At 43.2% G+C, this 26415-nt stretch overlaps 1 long non-coding RNA gene across 1 annotated transcript in view; it reads right to left on the reverse strand.

Annotated features, from left to right (window-relative positions):
• LOC141581543 (uncharacterized) overlaps positions 1–24569 on the reverse strand; it is an 81275-nt gene extending 56706 nt beyond the window's left edge. The window contains exons 1-2 of the long non-coding RNA XR_012514242.1: positions 24426–24569; positions 22693–22979 (exon numbers count right to left, since the gene is read on the reverse strand). This is a non-coding gene — a long non-coding RNA (uncharacterized LOC141581543). The remainder of the gene's footprint in view (positions 1–22692; positions 22980–24425) is intronic.
• Between the last annotated feature and the right edge of the window lie 1846 nt (positions 24570–26415).

The following is a 26415-nucleotide window of genomic DNA, read 5'->3' on the forward strand; positions in this document are numbered from 1 at the left end:
TACCTTCCTCTAGTACCGCAAAAGCCCAGATAAGCAAAAGACTCATTTGTTTAAAAAACAAAAGGAAAATATCTGAATGCAATTTGACATGGTCTTTCACCTTTACACCTGTTCTCCTCCTTCCCGCCTCAGACTATGAATCCATTTTTGGTAAGTGAGATACATTTTCTTCCATTGACATAGCACCCAATCATACAAGGGCACTTATTGAGCACCTGTTGTGTGCCACACATGAACCCTGCATGATGCTGGCGATATAAACATGCGTTCTTGCCAGGACTGGCAGTAGATTTTCTGTAATTCCTCACGCCCGTCCACACATAAGCACACACACAGTATGTGGGGGCAGGAAGGGGTGTTTAGGCCTACATGCCTCCAGGTGCCTCCCTGCATCCCCACCTGAATGCACACAGTCTGAATTGCAACCTTCAGATGGCCCTCAAATATCTCAGCACGCGAGGAAACACCTCAGAATTAGAATCCTACTGTCTGTGAGGTGAGAATGTGCATTAACGGAAGCCAATGATTATAAATGATACTGCTTAAGGGATATAAAAATAAAAATAATAAAACACAAGCTCACATGTAACGTGCAGAAAATGGGCATGTTCACAACAGCCCATAAATACTTCTAACTCTAGCTGTCAGCTCAGGAAGATAAGCTTTCTCACTTCTTTGTACTTCCATCCAAGCACTTACTCACGATGAATTGTAATTGCTGGATAACCTACCTATTTCTGCCACTAAACAATGAGTTCCTGGAAAGCAGCAACTGCTTTATTTGCTTTTGAGTCCCCAGTATCTGCCACAGTGCTTTGTACTTGGTAACAAGTATGTGCTCAGTGACTACTTCTTGAATAAATGAATGAATGAACTAATAAGTGGAGCACCGTAAGAACAAATAAAGGTGGATTAGGAAAGACTTTAGGAGAGGTAAAGCCTGAGCCGTGCAAAGGCTTGGAAGTGTGAAACTTTTTCAGGTACTAATGGAATGGCAGGTAAATGAATGCAGTGGAGCACTGGACCAGTCAGCCTCAAGAAACCGAGCTGGACAGCAGGTAGGGCTGGGCTGGGAAGAGCCCCATGCACTCAGGAGGTTGGATATAATCCTGTGCAATGAAGACCTTGGTGTTCTGTCCTCCCAGTGTCCTCCAACCCTCTCAAATTACTCCTTCTCCTTCCGGCAAACATACCAACATATCGCTGCCTTTCATTCAGGAGAGGAAAGTGTGATGGAAATAGAAATTTCCTAAGGTCCACTCAACAGCAAAATAACCCCAAACAACACAATTTAAAATTGGCAAAGAGCTTAAATAGCCATTTCTCCAAAGAAGATATAGAGATGGCCGATACATATCTGAAAGACACTCAGCTCAACATCCCTCGTCATTAGAGGAACGTAAATCGAAATGACCAGATACTACTTGATACCCATTAGGCTGACTACTATCTAATAAACAGAAAATGGCATGTATCGGTGAGGATGTGGAGAAATGGAGCTCTTGTGCATTGTTAGTGGGAAGGTGAAATGGTAATACCACTGTGGAAAACAAGACAGGGGATCCTCAAAACTTTACACACAGAATTACTGTATGATCCAACAATTCCACCTCTGGGTATGTACCCATCTACCCAAGAGCAAAAGGTGGACACAACCCAAATGTCGCCAATATGATTAGATAAACAAAATGTGGCATATACATACAATGAAATATTATTCAGCCTTACAAAAAGAAGAAAGGAAAGGAAGGAAATTCTGATACACAGGACAATGCGGATGAACCTTAAAAACTTTATGCCAAGTAAAACAAGCCAGACACAAAAGGACAAATATTGTATGATCCCACTTATGAGGCACCTACAAGAGGCAAAGTCATAAAGACAGAAAGCAAGATAGAGGTTTAGTGGCTCAGAGTAGAGGAAATGGAGAATTATTAGTTAATAGATACAGAGTTTCAATATGGGATGATAAAAAATATCTAGAGATAGAGAATGGTGATAGTCACACAATATCATGAACTTAATGCTGCTGAAATATACATTTCAATGTGGTTGAAATGATAAGTTTTATGTTAAGCATACTTAACCACAATAAAAATATTAAAATTAAAAGTTTCTAAGCCTAGGCCAGGCACAGTTGCGCACACCTGTAATCCCAGCACTTTGGGAGGCCAAGGCGGGTGGATTGCCTGAGGTCAGGTGTTCAAGACCAGCCTGGCCAGCATGGTGAAACCCTGTCTCTACTAAAAATTAAAAAATTAGCCAGACATGGTGGCAGGCTCCTGTAATCACAGCTACTCAGGAAGCTGAGGCAGGAGAATAAGTTTGAACTCCGGAGGCGGAGGTTGCAGTGAGCCAAGATCGCACGATTGCACTCCAGCCTGGGCAACAGAGCGAGACTCCATCTCGAAGAACAAAAAAAAGTTTCTAAGGCCTTGTTTTTTCTTTGACATGGCAAATTTGAGGGACTGAGGAACATTCCATATTCACCAAATCTCCTCATTTTCTCTGCCAATTATAATGCTGGAACATACTGTTTTGGGTACTTCCTCTGTTATCCACTAAACCTCTTCACCTCTTCAAATTCTTAATGAATGTGAGTCTTTCCATGACACATTTCAGTCATCTTCTAGCTTTGAAGGGCTTTTCAGAATTCAGTGGGCTCAGAGGTGAAAACATAGCACCTCTTACAATTAGGTTTACTTGTTTCCCACTAATGATTTTACCTAAATTATCCACCTAGGATGCCAAATTTTTAGCACTTAGTGTTTTTGAATACATTAAAAAAAAACTGTCTGCAACCCATAAGTAAGAAGTATAATTTGCTCACCTACAGCTGAGCAGGGGACTGTCATGGCCCCTTGAGGGAAGGTTTTTACCAATTTGTGAGAGAAAGAAAATGTCTGTTTCTTGCCCTCAAGAAGTGCTGTGTCTGGCCAGCCTCCTTTAACAGCCAAGTTACGCTGAATTTCTTGAAGGGATGGTGTCCGGGGCAGGCAGGAAGGCAAACAGAGGTGCCCTCGGGGAGCACTGCACAGCATCTGTGGCTCTTTACACTGAATATTAGTCAGTCATAGGTAATCATTTGAAACATTAACTGATGTTCGCCAGAATTTCCCATAATTGCAATACTTTCCGCCACTCAGGCAGATGAGAATTCTGGTTTTGTCTCCTCAGGGAAGGCCTGACATAGAAGAAAATGAGAGCAATAGTTTGAGAGAAAAGAGTTTTGAGTTTCAAAAGCCTAGGACTTGGGGCATAAACAAAAGACTAGGAATAAAATGTGATCAGTCAGAGCCAGTTTTTCCTGTTCCTGAGAGCCAGATAAAGTTTGTCCCAAAGGAGGAAAGGAAAAAAGAACAAGAGGTTTAGAAACCTCTAAGCCTCTGAGAAGGGCTCTGTTCCCTGCCCCTGCCCCAATCAACCCACATCAGATACCCCCAGAGAATGCCAGGGCCTCCTTCGCCCATGCCCCCAAGAACCCAAAGACCTGGCAAGACCACCGAGTGCCCACCATCAGCTAACGACAGGAGCAGTAGAGGAGACATGCTGGGTTGCGTGTGAAGGTGGAAGGTCTTGGTCAGCTCTCTGAGTTTCCTGTGGCCCCAGAAAGACCAGGGAGCAACAGTCATGGGCATGTGTCAGGAAAGCAGCTAAAAGAGAGCCAGGCTGGGAGAAGACATGGTTGGCACACATTCCCAGGTGCGATCCAGATGGATAAATAACTGGTCACCACCTAAGAACATGTCTTAGCAAGTGTGTATTGACAGATGGCAACTCAAAACCAGAGACCCCTCCTCTATCACGTTCTGTGAAGGATACAAAGCCCCTCCACCCACCAGCCCAAGCATGGCCCCTATCCCAGGAAAGGAAGAGGAGACTCCGAATTCATTTAAGTTAAGTTTCTGCTTCTTGGTGCAACAAAAATTCAAATGAGAGATTCTGAAGTGATGGAGGTAACAGAGTAGTTCCATCTCTTAGAAACCTGAATTTGTGGTCTCTGATTCACGCCTGCTACATATGAATGTGTGTGTTGCTTGTTAATATCCAGTGAAGTCATGTTTGACTCAAGGGTTATGTTCTAAAATTGGCCCATGAAGTGAAAGCCAATTGTATATTCACAATTACCCTTGAAAAACTCTTAATTTACTTATAAAAATAGAGTACTGTGCCATCATTCAATAAATTCAAAGCAGCCAGCTTTTTCTCCAGCTTTGGAACAGATTGATGGTTTCTATTTTCCAATTGAGCACCAAATATAATAACTGGCTTTTGTTTAGAAGTATGTTCTTCAAAAAAATAAGTATTTTATCTTAAATTGCTAAAATCACACACACGATTTCATCACACAAAGGAACCAAGACCTAGTAAAGAAAACAGAGTCCTGTGTTCCCATCTCACTTTAGGGTACCCTCTCCTGAGGGGAAATGGAAGGAGAATCTGACCCACAACTTAAATTGTCATTTACTCCTTCTCAGAGGGCCTAACGCTGAAATTCACATGCATGAGCCTTCTCCATACGTATTTTGCGTGGCCTGTGTTAGCAGCACCTTTAAACGTAACTTGCGTAGGGGTGATAACAGAGGCGTTAGAACCACAGCACTTCCATCTTGAATAGGGGCTGTGTAAAATGAGGCTGAGGCCTGCGGGGCTGCATCCTGAGGAGGTTAGGCATTCTTAGTAACAGGCTGAGATAGGAGATCACAAGGTACACAAAGACCCTGCTAATTTAACAGGATGCAGTAAAGAAGCCAGCCAAAACCCACCAAATCCAGGATGGCTACAAAAGTGGCCTCTGGTTATCCTCACTGCTCATTATATGCTAATTATAATACATTAGCATGCTAAAGGAAACTCCCACCGGCACCATGACAGTTTACAAATGCCATGGCAAAGTCTGGAAGTTACTCTATATGGTCTAAAAGGAAGAGGAATCCTTAGTTCCAGGAAATCCCCACCCCTTTCCCAGAAAACTCGTGAGTAACAGGTCCCTTGTTTAGCATATGATCAAGAAATAACCATAAAAATAGCCAACCAGCAGTCCTGGGGGCTGCTCTGCCTATGGAGCAGCCATTCTTTTGTTTCTTCGCTTCTCTAATAAACTTGCTTTCACTTTACTCCATGGACTTTCCCTAAATGCTTTCTCGTATAAGATCCAAGAACCCTCTCTTGTGATTGGATCAGGACCCCTTTCCAGCAACAGTGATACTTATGTGAGATGAACATTCTGGAAACTGTATTATCAGCTGTAACTTCACACCAACCTGGAGGTGAGACTTATTACTTCTTCACATTCACCGAAAGAACCACTCACTCCAAAACATTCTTCAGACGTGTTTTCCTGAAGGTTTTGTAGCTGAGTAAGAGGAAGCGTTTATATCACATAGAGCACAGCTCTATGTCAAATATCCCCATGAATGTCCCTCCCCAGCCTGACAGCCACTGGGTCCTCTTTCCCTCATCACCATCCCTGTCCAGCATTTGGCCCTCCAGGGTCCCACCTTTCATACCCGTTCTCCTTCCCACATTTCTCAATCTCTCCACCTTTTGCGTGTAGACGTCATCAATTCAAACTTACTTTCTCCCCACCATCACGCCTCTTAACAAAAAGACACCTCTACCTGCCAGAATCCACTGTCTTAAAAGGTAAAGGAAAATGGGTAACCTTTTATTTTCTATTACACATCTATCACACATTAGCTCATAAATACAATCTGAATTTAATTCACCACCTTGACAGCTACCACTTACTATTGAGCTAAATATGCTAGATGCCTTATATTTGTTATCGCAGTTACTTCCTACAATAATTCCCGGAATGGTCTCCGATTCACAAACAAGGGAACTAAGGATCAAACAGTTGAAAGTAAAGTCTTATGTCCCAAGTCACACAGCTCAACCTAAAGTCCATAAGTTTATTTACCACACTAGGCTGCTTTCTGCCAGGGAGAGTCAAATGCCTTTCTTACCCAAGCTTCTGTTTCATACCAGATTCGTCTAGGCAGCCAAATTTTCAGATAACCCACTCTGGAGTGATAGCTAAAGACACAACAACATAAACCAGGATAACAGTGCCCAAGAAGAAAACTATAACAAACACTGTTAGCCCACTAGTCTAACCTCATCTATACACCTTCCAGTTAGGAGGGGCTACCTGACATAATTCTGACCCATGACATATAAATGGAGGTCAGTGTAGGGGGCTTCCAGGAAAGCTCTTCAGAAGAGACACGCCAAGCCTTCCCTCATCTCCCTGCTTAAAACACAGATGCCATGCCTGGAGGTGCGGCAACTGTCTTGTGCCCAGAAAGACAAAAGCCACCTCCTGAGATGATACCACAGAAAGATGGAAAGAATCCTGAGAATACGGCTGAGACATATCTCAATTCCAGATCATTTACCCTGGTCTAATGAATGGGGAAAAAAATACTCCTTATTTCCTGAAGTAGGGCTTTCTGTGACTTGCAGTCAAAGGCATTTCTAACAGATCCAGTTCTCTCTGCACTGCTTTGCAGTTGATGAGTGGTCTCTTTCCTACTATGAGACACAGCTCCACAGCACTCACTAGCCAAGCACTGGCCACTGGCCACTCTACTCAAACCGCGGTCTTCACTTCTCAGATTAACAAAAGTCAAAACTGTCCTACCTGGGGGACAGAGTGGAACTTAGCAAATATTACAACTGAATGAATCAAAATTATACAGGCTGTGCCCCGGTGGAGTATGTGATTAAAGGGACTAAAATAATCATATGCTCATGGGGAAAGTTCTTTTCATATTTTCATAAATTTTGTATTTAATGACCAATTCTTTGTGGGTAGATGGTGCCTGTGCTTAGTTCAGCAGGAGCCCCTGATGCACAGTGAGAGCTGAAAAGCAGAGTTAAGATTGGAAAGAGAAATTCTGCTGCGTCACTTTCAAACCACTAAATGGGTTCCCTAATGATTCTGGGCTAAGAGTTTTGAACATCTGAAAACCAGAGGAGACACCAAGTCTGCTAAAAAAAAAAAAAAAAAAAGAAGCACGTTGGTGGTTGGCAGCCAGTCCCACGTTGAATGCCAGTGATGGGCATCTGACCTGTGCGGCATCCCCTGCTATAGGTCAGAAGGTCAGATCCCCACCAACAATAACCCACTTCCCACTAGTGTTAATAGGAACACCACCCGGGAGCATCAGGGCTTGCCACATTCATCCTCGCACTGGGCACAGAAGAGCCCTCGGCCTTTCTGGGCAAGCCAGGCAAAGAGTATCACAGGACTTGCTGCACCACAACAGAACTGGGACATATCAAAAATTTAGACATTAACCCCTGTTTACAACATTTGTTCACAGCATACGGCCGAGAATCCTTTTAGTAAATCACTTGAGATAAGCTGTCTGGCCCCAGATAAAAGATGTTTGCCAATTTCTTGGTAAGGCAGAAGAAGAGCTCTTTATCAAAAGCATATTAGCATATTTTGCCTCATTAATAACTTCACTGCAGCATTAATTTGCCTAATTATCACATTTGGAATTCAACATGGTATCTAATTAATTCCGAACCCAAAAAACAAATCCAGAATTACAAAGCACACTGACATGCTCCTGCCTGTGCATTCCTTCTTTCCTCTGTGTGCGTGTTTTGTAAGCAAGTGTGTGTGCTCTCGTGTCTCCTCAGTGAGATCATATTCTTTATTCTGTCTCATATAATAAAAATCCATTATTTTAACACAACTTTTCTTCCAAGGAGGAGATTATCTCCCAGGCCTAAGAGTTTTTATTTTCCAAGTCATCTTCAGGCCTGTTTCTTTCATTTCCTTTGCTTTCTTCTTCATCATGGGTCTTTCCTAAGATTTAAAGGAATGCAGACTTTCAGAGCCCAAAGGTCTTGACATTGTGACATAAGGAACTGTCATCACTTTTCTCTGTCAGTCAACACCTTCCGTAAGTAAACTAAGACTGTCCGCATTTTTCCCTCCAGAGAAAGGTCCTCCTAACAGATTTTCAAAAGCCCTGAGTAAACATTAGATGGCATTATCAAAAATAAAACTCAAAGCGTATCAGCGGAAACTTCCTGAAAGGTTTGAGCTCTTGAAAAAAAATGAAACTGCAGAAAACTTTCGTTCCTGGGCTCAAACCAACAGCTTTTTACTCAGCAATATCACTCTCCATTCACCCATGCACCTCCTGCTTCCCACAAGGATATCTGATGGTAACAATAGACCATATGCTACCATTATAGTGGAAAAATACAGAAAAGACTTAGATCTGCATGACATTGAAGGGGGATAAAATAGTTGTTTAAGTAAATGCTCTCTCCTCTATGCCAGCTTTGGGGCTATTTTTAAAGTGTAGTTAAAGTTGTGGCTAAAGCCAGGTTAGGTCAACATACTGGGGATATTCAGACTTTTTTTTAATTGTACTTTAGGTTCTGGGCTACATGTGCAGATCATACAGGATTGTTGCATAGGTACATACATGGCAAGGTGGTTTGCTGCCTTCCTCTCCCCATCACCTATATCTGGTATTTCTCCCCACGTTATCTCTCCCTACCCACACCATCCCTCCCCTAGTCCCCCCCAACTGACTGCAGTGTGTGATGCTCCCCTCCCTGTGTCCACGTGTTCTAATTGTTCAACACCCACCTATGAATGATACCATGCGGTGTTTGATTTTCTGATCTTGTGTCAGTTTGCTGAGAATGATGGCTATTCAGATTTTAAGAGGCATTGTGAAACACCCAATGGGAAATGCAGCCCTAGCAATATAAGATGGAAAACGTGGAGGCTGCCATCTTCAGATAATACTTCCTAACTCAAAGAGCAGATATTTATAGATTACAAGGCCTCTCCTGCTATAGGTCAGATCCCCACCAATAATAATCTACTTCCCTTGGCAGATAATTTTCTATGTGAAGGTGTATTTCAAATACTCCTAAACAAGAAGCTTACTAGGTTTTTTCCTCTAGACTATACCCATGACCAAGAATAGTCCAAATCCAACAGTTCAAGCACGAATATCAGCAATGACCAAGATAAAAGATGTAGTTGTCTTGTGAGTTGAGTTTTTCCTTCAGATACATGTGGCATCAACATGATTCTGAAGGCACTTTCAAAATGCCCAAAATGAACAGCCTTGAAACTAGTCTAGCAAGCTTCCACACTGCACAGGCCATGGTAAAAGGAAGACCTACCTAGGTCTTGGTATCTTATCTTAATATCCTAGCATCAGGAGTAGATCACAAATTTCTCAATATTAAAGACAAAGGCATAATGAACACATGAGCCAATAAACCTTCAACAGAAGAATTAACCCATTTCAAGCTAACCTGTGAAATAACATCATCATCAATACTTTTTTATCCTGGCGCTGTCAGGCTGGTCATCTGAGTCACTGACCACTCCAGCCCGAGAGTCTGCCCTTTACCAAAGGCAGGATGTAACAGAACTAAATATGTGCCGGACACCCAGCCTTATTCCCACTGACGGACACAGGCTTTGGCTAAATTATCAGTAAAAGAAGGGAAAATGCATTAAAGGCTCTCTCGTGCTCCTCTGAAAATTGGCACAAATCCATATCATAAACCTGCCACACCATCAGGAAAGATTTACTGCCTATTCAGGGGACACAGAAGCCCAGAATAACAAGGGTCCAAGGTTAAATAGCATAAGCAAGGAACTGTGTGAGCAGCTCTGGCCACCTCCCGCCCCTGCATCCTCACTTCTGTGAACCCAGGAGGCATGGAGTCGCTTTTCAAATCTCGAAAATGTTTCAAAAAATAAAAAAACCTAAAGCATTTTCTTAATCCTTCATGCTCAATAAAGACTGTACAGACATAAAATCCCTCATTTAAATGCCTGCAGTTTTAATATAAAATGTATTATATAGGAAAAAGATTTTATTACCATTAAATGCTTGCTGCAATCCAACAAAAGAAAAAACTGACCTTGATTCTAAATCTTCTGCCTTCCCCCACCAACCTTTATTATCCTTAGTGTTACTTACTGAACATACTTTCATTATTTCTCTTCCTTTTTAGAGAAATAATGATTTTTCCCTGGAAGGTTAGAAAACGTGCATTGTTTTCTCAAGACAACCCAACAGACTGTTTTGTAAAGAAATGCTAATACAAGAATAACTTCTGCTCTGGAGACCAAAAAAAAATAATCCCTCTATCTTAGAAAATAATAATGGCAATTGGCTGCCTCTGGTCGTGCAGATCCAATTCAGGGAACAAGTAGTAAGGCAAAAAGAAAGTGATATCTTAAAAAAAATCCTTCCGGAATTTATATGTAGAAGATCCTTAGGAAAAAAAAAAAAAAAAAAAAGGATAAAAATCACCACTCTGTCTAATGAAAATAGTCATTACTAGATGTAAAACCAAGACACTAACTGTGACATCACTGAGGTGACGTATACCTGTCAGTTAAGGTTTCACAGATAACAAATGGCACACTCAAATTGGGCAATCCAAATGTCTTAATAAAGTGGCCAATTCACAAACGTGTGGGCAGTGTTTAGTGAAAGCACAAGGGACAGTGCAGTCCCCAGGAACTAGCAACAGAAGGAAGCTGTAACTCCCTCAAAGCCCAAAGGGTAAGGAGAGGGAACAATTACTAAAACTTTGAGGGCACTGCACAGAGAAGGCCACCTGGCAGAAGCTGTGGCATTCAGCAGAGAACCAGAACAGAGTGAACACTGGGGATGTGAATACTTGATGAAGGACTCATTAGAGGCCAGTCTGCCAGGCACGGCGCAGAGTGGAGAAGAACAGAGAATGGATCTGGAAGGACAAACAGAAGCCATCCAGCACATGAGGGCCAACAGGTTCAAACAAACACACCAACAATAAGAAAGAAAGTAGAAACTTGATCAAACCAATCATTAAGAGCCTCACAGTAAGAATGGTGAATTCACATAAACTTCCAACATCAGACAGATCCAGATTCAAATAAAGCCCAGCTCTGCCAATAACTGCATGATGTGGAAAATCTTACACAATGAGCCTGTTGCTTCCCCTGTAAAATGGGGGTAATACTACACAAACATTCACGAATCGTACCTAAGACAGAGCCAAGTACTTACCGGACTCTCGGTAAGTACTGCTTCTTCCACCCTCCCTACTCACACTCCTTTCTACAGAGACTTTTAATGGAACTCAGGTTACAAAGGAGAAAGAGGAGGAGAGTCGAGTCACAATGACTTTGTGGGTGCAGACCCAGCTTGGTGTCGTGGCATTGGAAGAATCAAGAACACCTCGTTCCACCACTACTTTCTGTGATTTTGTCCAGCAACCGTTGACCAGATTATGAGCCTGGAGTGGCCAAACTCAAAGCGTTGAAAGACCCTCTCCTGCATCATGTACTCTCCCGCCCTCCGTGGACAGCTCCTTGTGAGGGTGGAATTGCTGTGGGCCTGTCATGTGCTTGGGCTACAGCGGGACTGGCAGATCTCCAGCCTCCTGTACTTTCTTTTCCTTTATTCACCTCGAATCAGAAGCAAGTGAGCATCCTAAAGGGACTGACGCCAGACTGTGCACAAGTCTCTTCTAAGAACCTAATGCTAGGCTCTTTGCTGAAGAACAATGTCTGTCTGTTTCCATTCATCTTCTGAGAGACTCTCCATCTCATTCCTCAGGGCTGTTCCCCCTTCCCCCAGCACAAAGTTCGGTACCTCTCTAGCTTTCGTGAGACATGAGGAAAAAAACCTTACGGCTCTTCTGCACTAAAATGTAATAACTTTCTCCACACGGCTGCACAAAGGATTTCTCTGGGAACAAGGGACCAAGTTTCACAGTTGCATAAATATAAACTAAAGGAGAAATCCATCTTGGAGTCTGCAGGCACACAGTCAACATTCCCATTTTTCAAGAGTCTCAAGGTCATTCTTCACTATGTGTTCTTTTGGCTCAGCTTTAAAATTAAGCTGGTTAAATAATTCATGACATCATACCCATTAAAATATGAGTATTTCTACCAAAGGAAACTGCCTTTTTTTTTTTCCGTTCACAGTGGAAGAACCCCAGACAAGCCCCCACCTAGGAAAGCAGTAATGTTCTGCAACAGCAAGTGATGAAGTTTCAGAGAGAAGCTTGCAATTTCGTCTGCCACTGCACACAACCAGTTTTATCATGAAAAGCCAGCGCCATATGCCAGAGGAGACAGGTTAAGCCTCTTAAATGTTCCTGACAACAATGAGCTTTTATTTGTAAAAAGTAAACATCTGCCTCCTGGGGAAATAATCTACAAAACAATGGGGATGGTTATTTGTTTGTTTGATTTATTGTGACTGCAGTAGGGGCTGGGGAGTTTCAGACATCCACGATGTGTCAAAATATGGATAATTTCTTAAACATTAAAAAAAACTGAAAGCTTTTTTTAAAGACATCAAAGAAGAGCTCTGCCTGCTATAGATACTTACAGGGAAAAGCTGATGATTTCAAAGATTAGGAAATTGACGACCAGAATTCAGGTATTGACTCTGCCACTACTAGCAATGTGTCTTGGGCAAATTATTTAACTTCTCTGGGCCTTATTTTCCACATCTATAAATGAGGGTCAAAATGGACTGTATTCTACTAAGTCAAAGGGTTATTCTGAGGCACTGATGATTTACGACTTTAGAAGTACTTTTTAAACTGTACAGAAAAACAAATGTTATGGTGGTGGTTGGCATTAAACAGACAAAGGGGACATTTTCGCTCTACACTTTTAAAAGTCAATGGGAAAATTTATTACCTAAATGGAAAAAGAAATTTCCTCTTACTTATGAATCTTCCTTGGAAATGTCTGCATCCCCCAGCTTAATATGGCTGAGTGTGCAGGTGACAATGATCATCTGACTGTCCCCTGTTAAAAGCAGGGACTATGGTGATCACTGGCATGGCTTGGAAGAAGGAAAGGTAATCAGCCTTGTTGTCATTATCATCGTCATCAACCCCTATGGTTTGCAAACATCCTTTTGGTCTTTTTAAAATTTGATACCCATAAAAGCTCTAAGTGGGTATTTTTAGGCTTGTCTACAAATGAAGAAACTGAGATTCAAACAGACTTTAGATTATGCATAAGTAGCATGGACAGTATTAAAATCCAAACCTAAAGTAAAGAAAATAGTAATGACTGGCCCCTTCCTTTTTGTGCCCTACTGGTCCCCACATAGGCATTTACTGTGGCACATACAAATGCCGTCTTACCTTGCTTGCTGTCTTTCTTCCCCTACCAGCTGCAGAAGGGTCTTGAGTAAGAGCCAGTCTCTTGATCACTTTGAACCCCTAATCAATCCCTAACACAAAACTTGGCACATAGAGGCATGAGAAAGGATTTCTTGAAGGCATGGGAAAAGAAAGTGAAGGGTAAAAGAGGAAAATGATAGTGATTTTGTTCTCTTTCCTTCTTTTTCTTTCTTTTTTGCTTAACTTGTAGAAAATTCTCTCTACTTCTGAAATTCCTTAGGCTGTGGGAACAGGCCCCTCTCTTGGGCTCAATTATGGAATCCATCGTTGGAAGAAAACCGGTGAGTGCAACAAGATTCAGGGAGGCTCCAGGCATGTGCAGCTGATTGGGGAGGCAGTGCAGAAAGGGGAAGTACAGCAAACTGCCTCCAGAAATCATTCCAAGAACCACCCAGGGAGATGCGTGCCAGAGTGTGACCAAAGCTGTCTACTGTATTCTGGACCCAGACCACACAGGGCTTCATCAGCTAGTACAAGCAGCCAGCACTAAATACAGAGTTGGAAAAGTGAACAGCGTGGATACCACAGTGTTGCTTCAGCGTGTGCTGTATGACTTGCATCTTCAAGCAGATAATTAAATGCATCTGCACTTAACAACACCTCTAAAGGAACAAAATGAGCTAGCTTGAGCAAATCATTTAAAAAAAACATTTTACACAAAAGCTTGCTGTAGACCTAACAGACTGCCACTAGCATATCCCTTTCCTTCCACTTCAAAACTAGGTAACTTTCCCAGCTTCACCAACACTCCATCCCCAGATTTACAACCATCATACTTGTTTTTGCCTTAAAAAGTTTTGTTTCTGTTTTTGTTTTTGTTTTTTGAGACGGAGTTCCACTCTTGTTACCCAGGCTGGAGTGCAATGGCGCGATCTCAGCTCACCGCAACCTCCGCCTCCTGGGTTCAAGCAATTCTCCTGCCTCAGCCTCCCAAGTAGCTAGGACTACAGGCTCGTGCCACCATGCCCAGCTAATTTTTGTATTTTTTTAGTAGAGATTGGGTTTCACCATGTTGACCAGGATGGTCTCGATCTCCTGACCTCGTGATCCACCCTCCTCAGCCTCCCAAAGTGCTGGGATTATAGGCATGAGCCACCACACCCGGCCTGCCTTAAAAAGTTTTTAATTTGGGATGGGCAAAGTAGCTCATGCCTGTAATCCCAGCATTTTGGGAGGCTGAGGTGAGTGGATCACCAGAGGTCAGGAGTTCAAGACCAGCCTGGCCAACATGGTGAAACCCCATGTCTAGTAAAAATACAAAAACTAGCTGGGTATAGTGGCACAGACCTGCAATCCAGCTACGTGGGAGGCTGAGGCAGGAGAATCACTTGAACCTAGAAGGTGGAGGCTGCAGTGAGCCGAGCTCGTGCCATTGCACTCCAGCGGGGGGGGGGGGGGGGGGCCAAGAGCGAAACTCCATCACAAAAAAAAAAAAAAGTGTATAATTTGAAGACATCAAGCATACGCAAAAGTTGGGGGGGGAAGCATAATGCACTCTCATGTACTCAAAACCTATCCTCAACAACAATCATCTCATGGCCAGGTTTCTCTCACCAATAACCCACCCTCCCTACCATCTTCTTCCCTACATAGGATTATTTTGAATCAAATCTCAGACATCGTATCATTCCATCCATAAATATTTCAGTATGCATCTCCAAAGATAAGAACTCATTTTTAAAGCATTTCTGGCACCATTTTAAACCTTCTTCTTTATCGTTCACATCTAATTTATCAATAACTCATAATAGTTATTTTTCTGTCACATTGTTTCCCTCTTGTTTGTATTTCTGCAAACCTCATCCTGATCTTAGTTCTCAGCTTAGAAAACTGAAAATACCTCCTACTTGGTGTTCTGACTCTAAGCTACAAGCCGTCATGTGTTAAGCAGTCTTTAACATTGTTCATCCATACCCTCTTATTATGCCTTGTTCAAGAATCCATGGTAGAGACCTCTGTTTCCCATTACCGATATTAGACTAATCCTCTTACTAAAAGAAACTTGAAATTAGATGTAACATATGAGGCAACTGTTCTCACAAATAATGTACAAACTCACAAAACTGATTTCTTCAGAGACAGGAAATTGACAAGTTCAGCTTCCATCTCTACAACAAGGAGTTTCTCAACAGTGTGTTAGTAAGCTGGAGTCCAAGCAGAGCACAGCAGCCCGGATGAGCTAAGTAGGCAGAGACCATAGCTTGAAGCAGTCAAAGTGGGTGGAATCTATGAGACAAGGCACAAAATTGAGGGAGCTACACAGAGGGGTCGTCAGAAGTCCATGTGGGGATCTCCACAGGGGCTTAGCCAAGGACTGAATTGTACATGTGTAGGGAAAGATTAGATAAGGCTACTCAGAATGTGGCCACTCTGGGATTGGGTGCAGAACAGAGATATCACAGGATAGATAAGCTTTGTTGGGGGATGTTGGAGTTCCAGGGGAAATACCTCAGCAATACCTTGTTTACAGCCCAAGCATCCAGCTGAGACACCAGAAATGCCACTACTAGAGAGTAGGAATCACACCCCAGAGCAATGCTTAAAATAGACCTACCCTACCAAGGTTTAAAACCAGGCTTTCACAAGTTCAACATGCCGGAAAAAACACAGATTGGAGATTGAGTCTCATGAGTTTAAAGGGCTTTGAAAACACCTTGGGATTTCCATGGCACTTCCTAAGAAAGCATACAACCAAGTTTATACAAGTTCAGTGTGATCTACTAGTCATTCCACTACCTACTAAAACAAAAATAAATGGAGGAATATCACAAGATTCAGTCTCTACACTGATTTATTCACAATATGCAGTATACAACCAAAATTGACTAGATGCGCACATACACACGTGAAATATAATGCATAATAAAGAGAAAAAGCAGATAGTATAAACCAACCTGGATGTGTTCCATATATGCAATTTATCAGACAAGCTATTCAAACCATATTCAAAGAATTCAAAATATGTTCAAATTATTTTTTAAAATTCAATCTTTTGGGGCTTCTTGTTTTTTTGTTTGTTGGGGTGGATTTTGTTTTCCTTTTACTTCTGGCAAGCAGTGAAAACTAGACTTTAAAAAAAAATTTAGAGATAGGATTTTGCTGTTGCCCAGGCTGATCTTGAGCTCCTAGCCTCAAATAATCCTTCTGTCTTGGCCTCCCTATAGCTGGGACTATAGGTACATGCCCAGCTTTGAAAATATAATCTTAATGGGTGAAAAGATACAAGCATTCAGCAGAGAAAATGAAAACCTTAAAAAAATAGAAACAGTAGAATGAAAAGTACAATAACTGAAATGAAAAATTCACCACATGGGCTTTTGGCAAAATAAAAGAGGCAGAAGAAAAATTCAGTGAATTTAAATATGAATCAACAAACATCCTACCTAAAGAAGAGAGAAAGAGATTGTATAAAAATGAATAAAGCCTCAAAGACCTAAGGACAATATCCAACAGTCAAACATACATAATTGGAGTCCCATAAGGAGAAGAAGGTGATAATAGACCGGGAAAATATTATATGTGCAAATGGATGAGCTGTGAGACAGAGCTGAGCAGCCAGGCATTGGAGTAACCAATTAAAGCAAGAAGCCAAAAATAGAAGAATAAAGCATTTAATCACTTACTGTGATGATACATGCAAGAGGCTAAAACAGGAAAACATCAACTGCCCTTTGTTTCATTCTTCCCTTGGAATGGTGTACCTGTTGAGGCCAGAGCAGACGTAGAGATGGTCTCACTGTAGACAGAGCCTCAAAGAAAAGCCCACAGCAGTTTTATGAACCACAGGGTCAGGAGGAGGAGCAGGGGGAAGGGCTAGAGCAGGGGGAAGGGCTAGAGCAGAGAATTGTCGGGTGTTGGGTCAGAGTGGGGAAGAGCGTCTTCAAGTTTTCTTCCTCTTCCCTCCATAAAGTGGCCTCAGTACAGGTGTCTGAAGAAGACTCTGCACAAAACCTCAAAATAAAGAGACCAAGGAATGCAGATGCTAGCAATGAAAATATGCAGGCCAGGTGCAGTGGCTCATGCCTGTAATCCCAGCACTTTGGAAGGCCAAAGTGGGTACATTGCTTGAGCTCAAGACCAGCCTGGGCAGCATGGTGAAAACCTATCTCTACAATAAGTACAAAAATTACCTGGGTATGGTAGTGCATACACATCTGTTGTCCCAATTACTTGGGAGGCCGACGTGGGTGGACAGCTTGAGCCCAGGAGTTGGAAGTTGCAGTGAGCTGAGAGCACTCAGCACTGCACTCCAGCCTGAGCAATAAAGCCAGATCAAAGAAAGTAAAAGGGAGGGAAGGGGAGGGGAGGGAGAGGAGAGGAGAGGAGCCTGACTGACCAGGGGGACCTGAGTCCTTGACTTTAGCTCCCTTCAGGGACTGCAATGCACTGTTTGTGTGCCAAGTCTGTGTGAAAAGGGCAACTTTCTCCATGAGGCCTACTATGCAAAGTCTTCTGAATTTGGTCAGGCCCAAAAAAATCACACAAGTGTGTTTAACCAGAAAGAATAGCTGAAAATGTCTTGCATTTGATTGAAAACTTTAGCTTATATATTCACGAATCTCAAGCAGAATAAATATAAAGTGCTTCCTTGTTAAACCATTGAAAGACAATAGTAAAGGGAAACTTTGAAAATAACCAGAGGAAAACAGACATTACATGCAGGGGAACAATAATAACAAACGATGGTTAAGTTACCATCAGAAAAGAGGAAACTTTAAAAAGAAGGAGAAGGAAGAGGAAGAAAGGAAAAACGAGAATGAAAATAAATAAATAATCAATTTAAAAATTAAAAAATTTCAGAACAAAGTTCTCTGAGGACAAAAAAAATAAAATAAAAAGAAGGAAGGCCAGAAGTCAAAGGAATCACATCTTTAAAACATTGGAAAGAAAAAAAATTGTCAACCCAGAATTTTATATCCAGTAAAAATATTCTTTAAAAACCAAAGTAAAAAAAAGGCATTGTCAGAAAAAAAAAATGCTGAGGGAATTTGCAGCAAGCAAACTTGCACTAAAAGAAATGCCATGCCTGTAATCCCAGCAATTTGGGAGGCTGAGGCAGGCGGATTGCTTGAGGCTAGGAGTTTGAGACCAACTTGGACAATGTGGCAAAACCCCATCTCTACCAAAAATACAAAAACGATAGTCAGGCATGGTGGCGTACACCTATGGTCCCAGCTACTAGGGAGGCTGACGTGGGAGGATTGCTTGAGCCCTGGTGGTGAAGGTTGCAGTCAGGCAAGATTTCACCTCCAGCCTCAGCAAGAGAGCAAGTTCCTGTTTCCCACCTCCCCCTCCTCAAAACAAAAGGAATGCCAGAGAATGTTCCTTAGGCTTAGGAAATGATGCCATATGGAACAAGAAGAAAGAAAGAGCACCAAAACTGGTAAATAAGTGGGTAAAGAGAAAACATTAGCTTTGTTTCATCTCATAATTTCCTTGAAGAAAACTACTCAAAGCACAAATAATAATGGTGTGAGGTGGGAATTACAATTTATGTTGAAGTTAAAGACATGACAAATAGAACAAAGACTGGAAGACAGAAAAGTGGAATTATACTCTTGAGGGATTATTAATTTGTGAAGTGAGAAGGAGGGAGTTTGAATTTTCAGGTTTGAAGTAGGAGGAAGTAGGAAGGGTACCATACTCACTGACACCTGACAGCTACAAAATCACCCACGAGAAACCGAGTGTGGCTCCTCTCCAGGTATTTGATTTTACTAATGATTCCTAAAAAGACTTGAGACTCACACAAAAAAATGGCCATCTCATAATAAAATGGTAGGCTATGGTGCTTGAATTTTGGAGTAGGAATCTCTACTACTGCCCCCTTAAGTCATATAGCAACTGCCTATTCTGTTGATGTATATATATGACCAGGCCTGATACTAGCTTTCAATTTGCTACAATCTTCAACCTACGAGAACCTCCTTTTCACCCCAGTATCTGAGATATATAAGAATATGCTTTAATTTTTATATTTTACTGCATATTGTCACGCACTCTATCTCATGTCATATCTTGAGTTACGTTTTACTATAATGTGTTAATCCTGTAACAAAAAATACCGTTTTTAAAGAAGAAAAAGATGCATATTGCATGGCATATTATCTTTTAATCTGTTATATATTATTGTACCAACTATTTAAAAATATGGCATTTTCTATCACAGGCTTGCAGAAAACACGCATAACAGAAAATCAGCAGAGATTACAGCAGTCCTGAAAGTCAGCACAGTGAAAAGGAATAGAGGGAATCTTCCTGAATTCTTAGAAGCTAAGCCCTTTAGCTGGCCAACATACCAGAAAGGAATAATGTTATGCTGATTAGTCAGCATTAATTCAAAACTTGAAGCCAGAATGCAGAAGTTGCCGCGGCCCACACCTGTCAGTCAAATTCGCCTCTTTCGTCTACCTCCCTCCCCCGACCACCTCTCTCCCTTTTTCGCTCTGCTCCTCACCTATTTCACCAGTCTCTTTCCTGTCATTCTCATAGGTCCCCTAAATCATTTCTCTGAGCTCCCTGTAAACTTTAATTCCATCCTCCTCTGGGGCCAACCATTATGTCTTAGACCCTGTCAGGTCCAAGTTTGTAATGCGAACCCCTTCACAGGGACCATCTCATCCTACACACATAAATCTGCCATCATGAAATAAAGATTTAGGCTTTAGTCGTGTCATTTTATTCTCTGTCCCTGACTACTTTATAATTTGGGGCTGGCAAATTCTAATAACAGTACATTGATGCCTTGATGTGTTTGTTGCCCTGATGGACCAGAGAGCTATAAACATCTTACAAACAGCCCACTTGATTTTGCTGGCTCTTGAATTCTCCAGGTGTCAGGACACTGGTTAAAATAATTTTTGATAGCCTGAACCTGTTACCACTTCAGGCCTCAAGCCAGGACCTTTGCAAATCAGCCGGCAGACTGGGCGGTTTAAAAATATTCCCATATTTTTAAAGTTTTCTTCTGATAATATTGCCCGAGTGGATTTTATCTTGCTAAAAGAGCATTAGGTCAGTGCTGCTACATCTGACAGCTGCTGTCCTTCACCGTCCTCAGGTGTCGGGGCAGTCAATTGGTCACTCTCCCATCTCCACGCTCCCTTTTCTTTCACTGCTTCTGACCGCTGCCTCTGATTTGCCCTCTCTCCCAGCACCCAGAAAATCCGAGGTGAGGAGAGGGTGGGCAGGTATGTCCTTTCCAATCTGTGTCTCTTTGTGTTTCTTTTCTGTGCAGTGTGTGTACACCCATTTCTAACTCATTTTTTCTGTTTGGTCAATAATTCCCTCGAATTTTTATAGAGTGCTGGCTATGCACAGGCATTGGGCAGCAGCAAAATATAGAGCTTATACTCAAGTGGAGGCAGGAACAGCAGACATGAAACAACCGAATCGACATTACAAATGTGAGAAGTGTTAGATGGGAAAGATACTACGAGGGCATGCAAGTGATGACTCAGCCCAGTCCGGAGTGGCGGGGAGGGCTTCTATGAGGCATGATTCTGAGCTGAGTAGAACTTAAGGAGCAAAACGGTTAAAGGAAGAGAGGCAGAGCAAATTGGAGGGGCCAGGCCAAGAGGTGGAAAGAAATGTGGTCACTTGGGGCTCTGGAAGATAGCTCTAGGGTGACTAGGGTGCCAGAGGAGAGTGCCAGCAGATGAAGGCGGTGCAGTGACCAGGCACAGTTTTCACAAGGCCCACATGCCATAGTCAGGACTTGGGGCCAATCTGAAATGTAATGAAATTTGAGAGATTCCCAGTCATCCATATCATCAACTGCAGTCAGCTCTATAACCAAAAACCAAATCCACAAATATTGAGACATTGTCCAATTTCTAATGCCATTGAAGGCAGAGAAATCTAAATCTTCCAGCAACTGCAGCTATGAGGCTCTGCTCTCCTGCCCAGGAATGCTCTTGGTTATATCAAGTTAACTGAAACAGCACAATCAGCTGCAGTCCTGGCTAAATGGGCTGAGCGTGGTCCCACCTGAGCCAGAGATGAGGCTCTGCCTTCATGCCATCATAACTTTCAAGAGGTCCAAGTACCCTGCTCCCTCATCTTTGGGCACCTGTAAATGTGCTGGTGTTGTTCATATATTTGGGGCAGATGGGGTATTGGGCAGAGTCTCGATGCACAGATGAGCATTGCTCCAAATGTGAGCCCTTGTTGGACAACAGGCTTGATGACGAAGAACAGGCGGTCCTCTCTGGGTAGCAGTTACATGGCCTCAGCCTGCTCAGCTTCCAGGCAGCAACCTGGGACTAGCCACCTTGCTTACACAAAGAGGCTGCCATTTCTCAGCCTTGCTTTCTGCTTGGTCCCATGAACCCTCCTCCCTAGCCTGCATGTCTAACTATGTCACATGCCTTCCAAGCACTCCTTCGGTTCCACTCTCCCTTCTTCTCCACCAGGCTCCACTGACCCATGTGCACCACATCAGTGAGCTCCCCTGCCCTCCAGTTTCTAGTTGAAATCAGCTCATGGGCAGCACTAGTGGGAGAATCGAGGGAGAGAAGAGAACGTGTTTTGGGTTTATTACTTCAGCTCTCTCCCTAGAGGTCACCATGGGCTGACAATCCTCAGCCAAAGGTTGCTGCTCCTGCGAGATGGGTCTCTCCAGACAGCCGGCCTCACTGGCTCCAGGCCCTCCTCCCTCTTTCTGTTCTTCAGGCCTAGGGGTGGCAACAGCTCCTGGTGCTGCTAACCCCTGGACACTGCACCATCACTTCTTGCTGTCCCTGTACTCTGCCTGCATCTTTGTAAATAACACCTTTATTAAACTCAAAGTGCCTATTTTAGAGTGTCAGGCTTCCCTCCCCAAAACTAGCAGATATAGCATGAGACTCAGAGCAGAGCAATCTCAGCATTCTAATTCCATCTTGGGCCAATGACTACTTGTTTTACGTTTCTGGAAGATTTTGATTCAGATTCCCTGATGACTGACCTATGTAGACCCTCAAACGAAGTGAAGGAATTTGGCAAGTGTGGAGGAAAGAGAAACACGTGGATGATGTTTAGCTCCTCCCCTTTCTTAAAAGGCATCACCTAATCTGTGTCTCATACCTGCACCACCCACCTCCAGCCACATTGGTCTCCTTACTGTTCTTTGGCCACACCAGGCACAACCTGCCTGAGGTTTCACAGACCCTGTTCCCTGGGCAATAGTCTCCTCAGCAAAATCCACGTGGCTCACTCCCTTGCCAGCTTTAGATCTTTTCAATATCACCTTTACAACTAGGCTTCTCTGCAACCCTGTTTAAAATTATCCCCACTCCAGCATCCCCTGCCCCTTTCCCTGCTTCACGTCGGTCCATACCACATGTCACTTCCTAACATACCCCGTGAGCATTTACTGCGTTTACTGATCATACACACACTCCCACACCATTGCATGAAGGCTCTATGAGATGCTCCAGGAAGTCTGGGACTTTGTCTGCTTGGCTCACTATTACAACCCCAATAATCAGAACAGAAGCTCACCTGCTATTTGTTGAACAAATGAAATCCGAACTCCAGGAAGGGATGTGTGGAAGAGAAGTGGTTCCATTATTTTGGCCCTCGAACTTCTGGTCTGTGGGCACAGCCCCTTTCTGCCAAGTCCCCCTTCGGTAAGGGTCCGCGCCCCATCGGCAGCATTCTGCAGAACAGGGAAGATGAGCTCTGATGGGTGGTGCCACATCTTGTCACATCCAGTTTGGCTGCATTCATGGGGAGGCGGTGGGTCATTCCCTCTTGTCATGTCTCCATCTCAGAAGCTGAACTATGCACTGGAAGAATAAAGTTTCTCTTTACCTGGGAAAATGACCTCACTGATCCAGGAGGAAGATACGCACTTCAAGCAGATATATCCATTCACACTCTATTCGTTTTGAGAGCTCCTACTACATGCTAGGCTCTGTGCCAGAAGCTGAGAAAGCAATGAATAAAATATGGTCTTTTCCCTCCAGGTGCTCTGACATACCATGCTGGACTTCTACGAGGTGAAAAGATGAAAGGCATCCTCTTCTGTAATACAGAATCAACACATTAGACTTAGCCACCGCCGTGCAGTGCTCTATGACTAAATGCGTGGGGAAACTTTCATACCAGGAGAGCCAGGCCTTGGCCCTGCATTTATAGGCTCTGAGAAATCGGAGACACGTTCTACTTCAATATCTGAGACCCAGAGACTGAAAGCCCAGAGTCTGGGTGAGTCACCACCACATTCTGGGACTGACAACGACCACAAACTCCTCGAGGCAGGAGCAGAACTCTTGGGCTCAGCACCTGCAGAGTCCCTCACCAATAAATTTGTTTTTGAGTGACTGAAAAAAAGGAATGAATGAGAAAAAATGAAGGAGCTAGGTGAATTAAAGTCACAAGTAGGTCCGATAGTCAGCATATCTTCCATCACTTCTAAACTGTAATAGCTATGCTCCCAGAGCCTGCAGGGGTTCCGGCTGTCCACTGAAACTGGTGGGCTGACAGTCAGGGCCGCAAGAGGGGCTCAACATTAGGAGAACAAGCTCAATGGCAAAGATTAGAAACAGAGAACGAATCAGTAAATTTAGTTCAAGATTAGCTATTTGGACCCTCAGGTGTCAACTGAACATTGATTATTCATTAGATAATGCAATTCCACTCAACAAAAAGCACAGCAAGAGCCCTGGGTGGTTTTAAATAGCAGAGTTGGCTATTTGTACCCTTTGCGTTCATGTCTCTGTGAGAACCTAAATGCAGTTTCTCAGGAATAATGCCCAGACACAGCTTTTTAAGATAGCTATCAATCTGGCCCACACACGTCACTCTTTTCACAGGATTTCCATTAAATTACAGTAACTGTCTCCAGGAGGTGAGACTTCAAGAACCAGAATCAAGGATGCAGGCTCCAGGATGACCAAGGGGTGAGGGGCAGGTCACGCGGTGGCCCATGCAAAGGGTTAATTCTCTGAATGCTGGGCTCAGAGGCCCAAGAAGGTGGGATCAGACTTAGAGATCCACACAGGCCACCTCCCAGCTGTTGCCGGATGTCTCTGTCATTCAGGTGGGGCTGATAAAAACTCTTGTCCCACTGCATCTCAGAATAGCACCAGGAATCTGGTGATAAAGCAACTAGATATGGAAATGACAATTTAATGTGCAAAGCAGTTGTGTGCTGCCTCTGCCATTTCTTGGGCATATGTAAAACGTACAGGGTGTCAAAACCTCAAAACAGCAGCTTTAAAATGCAGTACCTGTTCTAATTCAGTTCAAATTTCTAAAATGATGGTTGGCACCGTCGTCGGGCAATCAATCTGAGCAAGCTTCTGTCAACTCCTTTGCAGATGCTTTCAGTCCTGCGTATTTCCAGAAAGAACAGTACTCTTCTGTGAACAGTCTGCCAGCTGGTCTGAGAAAAGCAGGTGCAGATCTTTTTTAAATACCATATGTACTTGCACGCTCCCCTCCCGCCCCCGCCACGATTTTGAGAAAGGATTGTTTTGGTCGTTTTATTTTTTTTTTTTTTCTTCTACACAATTTTCCCCAAGACTACTGTGGTCAAAAGCAACAGTTATAAAAACAATAACAAGTGTTCATGCTAGTCATTTTAACTTCAAAGCAGATTCTTAACACTTTGTACATGGCATTCTGCTTGAGGATCTGTCTAACCCAGGAAGAACGGCTAAGGCTGTTACGGAGAAGGACAGAGGAAATTGGTTCTCTACCTCCTCGGACCTGTGTAAATGGTGGCATCCCATTATCTTGACAGTGGGCTAAGAATGGCACTGTGCTGCTCAGTCACTGTGATCCTCTGTTTCCCAGAATCACCTAGGCAAGAAGCTGGCTGCACTATTTCTTTGTGGTCTTGCCATCACTGCCATCCTGCCATTGCATTAGATTCTTCCATTTTGGGCATGAATGAAAATACAATCAGAGGACCCCAGCTATCTTTGATACAAGCCTAGAATAGAAACTAGAGAAATAAACAGCTCCAGTGCCTCACTCATCACTCTTGCAGGTAGAATCCTATTACATTTAAAAGTGTCTTTTGAAATTCTGATTAGCCTGAAGCCTTTGAAAGCAGACAGTTATGCAGCAGCCCATCTATAAAGCAAAATTCTCTTACTATCTGACAGCTTCCCAGCCTTTTGACCCTACACCTTCTGGAAACCTTTAGTCAGCCTCCTGCCACCATAATCAGATGTTTCTGAGCTCCCTGAGGTAAAGACCCTCCATCCTTACCCCACAGAAACTCACGAAGCTGGAGGCAGAGGGCAGAAGCAGTCATGTTAGGAAAATAGTTACATAAATTGATCTGAGAGAGCAGACAGCACCAATATAAATGCACCCAGAGGGACACTGACTTCATTTACTCATTGATTCAACAAATACTTATTAAGCACCTATTGTGTGCCAGGTACTCTGCTGGCTGATAAGGATACAATGGTAAGAAAAACAGACACTGCCTTCTCAGGATGTACAGCCTGGTTAGGGAGACAAGCATTAATTAAGTCATCGCATAATCATAGACAGCAGCTGCTTGGGCCAGAGCAACACAGCAAGGTCTACAGGGTCCTGAGAGTGTGTGGTAAGAGCTCTGATCTAGCCATGGGAGCCAAGGAAGACTTCCAGAAGCAGTAACATTTGTGAAGGAAGGAAACCAGGACAGCCTTCACAATGGAAGTTGTTCTGGTCCTACAGTTCAATGCAACCTGGATAGACTCAGAATGCCTAGTACTCAGCAAGCTGCCTCACTCAGGCCAAATGTCTGACGTGCAGAGGACCAATGAGGTCTCTTCTGTCGTTTCATATGTTCTGAGAATTTGTTCTTAGTCAGATGCTGTGTTGGCCCTTTGTGCATATTACCATGTCCATTCCTTACAGCATCCCTGGCGAGTCGGCAGGATCACTGTCACCATTCCATAAAGAAGAAACTAAGGTGCAGAGGGGGCAAAGCAACATGTCCAAGGCCAACCAGCAAGTGAGAGTCTGCACCAGGATGTGAAGCCAGCTCCAGCAGCTGTAGAAAGAGTATTTTTGAGGCTGGTCTGTGGTGGCTCACCCCTGCAATCCTAGCACTTCGGGAGGCCAAGGCAGGTGGATCACCTCTGGTTCTGAACTCTGTGCTCCTCACCCCACCCTTTGCCATCTCAGAGCAGAGATTTTGTTTCAGCTTCCCAGGGTAGCAATTCACCCTTCTGAAGGCTGAGATGTTTCTTCACTAGGTCTCACCAAAATTACTCT

The sequence above is a fragment of the Saimiri boliviensis genome, chromosome 16 (assembly GCF_048565385.1).
Source record: "Saimiri boliviensis isolate mSaiBol1 chromosome 16, mSaiBol1.pri, whole genome shotgun sequence".
NCBI lineage: Eukaryota > Metazoa > Chordata > Mammalia > Primates > Cebidae > Saimiri > Saimiri boliviensis.